The sequence below is a fragment of the Poromitra crassiceps genome, assembly GCF_964638095.1.
Source record: "Poromitra crassiceps genome assembly, chromosome: 29".
Taxonomy (NCBI): Eukaryota; Metazoa; Chordata; class Actinopteri; order Beryciformes; family Melamphaidae; genus Poromitra; species Poromitra crassiceps.
This window is the reverse complement of record NC_139641.1, coordinates 7,972,819-7,977,818: the sequence shown is the minus strand read 5'-3', so window position 1 is coordinate 7,977,818 and position 5,000 is coordinate 7,972,819. Positions and strand designations below refer to the sequence as shown.

Genomic DNA, 5,000 nt, shown 5'->3' with positions numbered 1-5,000 from the left:
GCTAACTGTTACTTTGAACATCCATTTGCAATGATTCTGGCTGGATATTAAGTATTGTAAATTTGTCACAATGAATGCAATTTGTGCACAATGTGTAAATACATTTAATATTAATTGTTTAGGCCTATTTGTAAAGTCACAACACATTAGAGATGTGTGTAGTTCTTCATAGATTTAGCCTCTTCATTTTGCTCTCAAATGCACCAGGTTGACGAATTTTACTTTAAAATGTACAAAATATTCTTCCGGGGAAGAATCCCCCCGGACCCCCCTTGGGTAGCTTGGCCCCCCCAAGCTAGGGGCAGGCCCCCTCTGTAACTTGGGTCTGGAGCCGGGCCTGACACACACACAGACTGTTTCTCTCTCTATCTACTTCTTTTTTCTGTCACTTGTTGCTTCTCTCTCTCCCTCTCTTTCTCTCCCTCCCTTTCTCTCTCCCCTCTCTTTCTCTTCGTCCCTCCCTCTCTCTCTTTCCCTTTCTCTCTCCCCTCTCTTTCTCTCTCCCCTCTCTTTCTCTCCCTCTCTCTCTCTCTCTTTCCCTCTTTCTCTCTCCCCTCTCTTTCTCTCCCTCCCTCTCTCTCTCTCTTTCCCTCTTTCTGTCTGACACATTTATTATTTGTATTGTTTATTTTCTGCCACAGTTTCTCTCATTTCTCTTGAGTTGGTTTGTCTTTCATTCAGCTGGAGAGAGGCTGGCTGTGTTTCTGCTTTAACTTCATGGTTGTATGTAGGCTATATTGTGTATGTGTCATTATATGTTGTGTGAATAAAATAAAAAATATAGTTGAGTTGAGTTGAGTTGAGTTTATTTTTTATCTCGAACAATCAACCATATAAAATACAATAAAAAGGATAAAACACAAAACACAAAAATAAACATTTGAATCTAACAAATCTCCTCAAAAAAGCAAAATGTTCGAGAAGGAGCAGAAGGAAGCAAATGCTTATCTAGTCCTGCCCCTTTCTTCACAATATAACAAATCTCTTACAATGTTAAAATAAAAATAGAATAAAGAAAAAACAAATTATAAACAAATCAAAAGAAAGAAAAAAAAAATACACTTTAGTGATCCTCAGTTTTGTATATATATATGTATAATATATACTATTAAGCAAAACATGCAGTTTTCAGTAAGGTCACCTTTGGGACAATGGGATCTGTTCTCTTTAAGATGAGGGTTTGTGTGGATAAATGTCGCCCTCTGGTGGATTAAACAGGCCACGCTACAGCATGTGTGCAGGCTGGCTGGCTTTGTTGTTTCTACTCTGAACGTAAAGGAGCGTCCTCCTCCACGAGATGGAGTAGCTCTGTTAGCGCGCGCCCGAGAGAGAGAGAGAGAGAGAGAGAGAGAGAGAGAGAGAGAGAGAGAGAGCGAGGGGGAGAGAGAGACTTGCGCGCCCGAGAGAGAGAGAGCAAGGGGGAGAGAGAGACTCGCGCGACCGAGAGAGAGCGAGAGCGAGGGGGAGAGAGAGACTCGCGCGCCCGAGAGAGAGAGAGAGAGAGAGACTCTCGCGCTCTCTAGTGGCACGAGTGTCTCTCTCTCTCTCTCTCTCTCTCTCTCTCTCTCTCTCTAGTGCGCGCGAGTCTCTCTCTCTCCTTCAGTCTCAACCTGCTTTACTGGCTTGTTGACAAGAACATTCCTGTGTTGCCAAAGTGAACGGATGAAAAAGAGAATCAATAAAAAACAAATATATTTGAGGGAAATCAAAACAAAGAAATAGAAGATAGAAAAGGATCAAACTAGTACATCAAGTGATCATAAGATTGTCAAGACAAAGTAAATACAGTGAGTCATGTGTCATATAAATCCATACAAACAATGCAGACTACATGAACATATACATGACATCATATGAAAGCAGAGACAGAAGACAGTTTATAATAATTCTGTGATGTAAAGTTCTACATTGTTGCTGTTATGATGTCATCAGAGACACATTTAGCTGCTAAGTGCTTCACATGAGTACTTAGTGCTTAGTAGATACTGTACATGAAGGCCAATCAGAGGCTCAGTCACATCTTCAACCAATCACACACTAGTGTCAATCAACAGTTACATGTTGCTTGATTTTCATCACTCAACTGATTTAACAACAGAGCAATAATACACTGCTTTATTTAAAGACAACAATAATGACATATTCAAGTCAACAAGTTCTGTTTCAAACTATACACATCAAACATTCTTCATTTATGTTGATCATTTTCAGACTAAAATGTCTGTTCTTGTTGTATGTGATGTTAAAACTCTGTCCAGTTACTGTTCTCACACACACACACACACACACACACACACACACACGCACGCACGCACGCACGCACGCACGCACGCACGCACGCACACACACACACACACACACACACACACACACACACACACACACACACACACACACACACACACACACACACACAGAGATCATGTCTGTTCACAACCACATGAGCAATGAACTTGCATGCAAACACTATTGTGACTTTAGGTGTTTGTGTTTGGTCACAGTGTGTTTCTGTCTCACTCTATCTAACACAGAGACACTGAGTCATCAACAGAACTGAGACTAAACCCAGGGTAAAGTGGTTCAGTGAATTTGGACTGGAAAGTGTGGAGGTGAATCAGTTTGTCAGAGGAAACTGTGTAGAAGGACAGAGAGCCAGCAGGCCCGTCAAGATACACTGTGACTCTGTTAGAGCGAGAGGAGGAGGGGAGAGGTATGTCTGTGCGTCTCTTATTGTGATAGGCAGAGTAACAATCATCAGAGCACCTCAGACTCCAGGACTTTTCATTCCCTCCAAGCATGCTGTCAGCACCCCCTCCTCTCCTGCTGATTCCTCTGTAAGTCACTCCTATCTCAACCCCTCTTTTCCTTTCCACCTCCCAATAACAGCGACCAGTCAGACCATCTCTACACAGCAGCTGAGGCCTGTAGTCAAATCTCTCTGGGTGATCAGGATATGGCTGCTTCTCTCTCACACTCGTCACCTTTCTGTTGTCTTCAGACAGGAGGAGCTCTCTGTGTGCTGTGTTTGGGTCCAGTGTGAGATCACAGGCATCTGATGAGACAACAAGACTCGTTACAGCAGCAGCTTCTCATCTAATAAACATGTTTGTTTGTTTGTTTGTTGATTTATTGACAGTTCATTTCTCAGCAGTTTGATGATGTCACATGATGTCAGCCATCTTCCTGACTCACAGGATGTGAATGAATGGACGTCACAGACTGTGCTGTAGATGCACTTTCCTTCTCACTAGTTTAATGTGTTGCTTTGTTTTTATGAATCAAACTAAATAAAATACACACTTACATTTCCTCACACCTGAGGCCTGTACTACGAATGTTGTATTAGAAGATCCAGGATCTGTCCCTTGATCTGGTTTGTCTAAACCAGATCAGCTCGATTGTAGTTAACTTGTACTACGAAGCTCGTTTGCCACTCGTTTAGTGGAACCAGGTTTTTCTAATCGAGCTCTAGGCTCGTGCACATGAAAATGCTCGTGCACATCAGCTCGTGCACATAAAAAGGGCGTTCTCTCCGACGTCTGACCAATCACAACATGGAGACGCCAAACACGTCATCGGCTGCGTCTGACTCATAGGTCTGACTGGCAGCAGCAGCAGCAGCAGCAGCAGAGCCGCATATTTCTCGCTTGAGGAGCAAACGCTCATATTCACGAAAGATGAGGTTTTTAAACATCTAATAAAAACAAAGGGCAACACTGTTGCACATAATAAGCGGCGAAAGGAGGGCTGGCAAAAATTTGCAGATTGTCTAAATGCATAAGTTATTCAGCTTGCTTGATTTCGCCACCAAAGCGCCAGACATGCCTATTTCCTCATTGAATGAATCCGCAAAAAAAAATCTGCGTTGGATATTATTAGTCTGTTCCCGAATGACTGTCTAAAGACCACTTTTATCCACACCAGTAATTTCTTTGAAGAGCGGTTTCGTAGGCTATCTACAGCTCTCTATCTACAGTCTTTTGTGGAAGCAATGTGTAATCTATCTCAGTCCAAAATCGGTATGTAGCTATAGACCATTTAGGCTCAATGAATAATAATGATCTCATGAGTGTTTAGTCGCACTGACTGAATAATTCCTATAGGCTAATCAATAAAAAAAAGAATGATAATAAAATAAAATAAATGCTTCTGAACTGAATTGACACGGTACGTGCGGGCATAGATTTCATTTATAAAAAATAGCCTATTTCGTGGTCACATATAGGCTATAGGCTATCGTCAGCAGAGTCGCATATCTCCATATTTCATATAATGATGCTGGAAATATGAAGTTCAATCACATCATACAGGCCAAAAGCAACACAGTTGCAACTGCAAAATGCAGGAGTAGCCTAGATATGAATCATCTTAATATGGGATCGCCTGTGTGCAGGTGATCCCATATTAAACTGCTTAGATGTAGTAGGCTATTCTAGCATGTAGGCTATGACCATTTTAATTCCAACCCAACGTCAGTCTCAGCTCCGTTGCGCACACGGCACCGTGCGCTTTGGAGACGTTTATGTAACCTTTTTATGCCAGTTTAGTGATATTTCTCCACTCACTATTCAGCTGCAATCGATCGGCGGGGTCAAACAACGTATCTAGGCTACTTGAGAGCACAAAAATGAATATATAAAAACATATTCCAAAGTGGTAAGTAGGGCTTAATTAAAATGTAGCCTGCAACAAGTGCAAGGCTTTAGTCCTTGATTAATTCAACATTACAATTCGTGCTCCTTCCTTGATGGGAAACTAGTCCAGAAAGGGGTTGGCCATTTTTCCAAACTGCTGATTCGATTGGTTCGTGGGCGGTGTATCTAAGGTCTAATCTTATCCTTGCAACTTAACCTGCTACGGACCAGGTTAAGTGTGAAGCATAAGTTGCTATGGAAATATATGTCGGTAAGAAGTTAACTTGCTTTGTAGTACGGCCAAACCTGGTTTAAACCTGAAGTTACCTCGCTAAACCACTAAACTGGCTTTGTAGTACAGGCCTC

General features: G+C 42.0%; 1 protein-coding gene and 1 pseudogene across 2 annotated transcripts in view; both read right to left on the bottom strand.

The window, feature by feature from the left end:
* LOC310799938 (NACHT, LRR and PYD domains-containing protein 12-like) overlaps nucleotides 1-5,000 on the bottom strand; it is a gene marked incomplete at its 5' end in the record, with an annotated part of 58,176 nt that overhangs the window by 28,695 nt on the left and 24,481 nt on the right. The gene's annotated exons all lie outside the window — the stretch shown is intronic.
* On the bottom strand, nucleotides 2,523-3,666 carry LOC310800239 (stonustoxin subunit beta pseudogene; annotated as a pseudogene). The gene is made up of 2 exons: nucleotides 3,591-3,666; nucleotides 2,523-3,052 (listed from the first exon to the last, which is right to left on the bottom strand). The product of its transcript is annotated as a stonustoxin subunit beta pseudogene (transcript).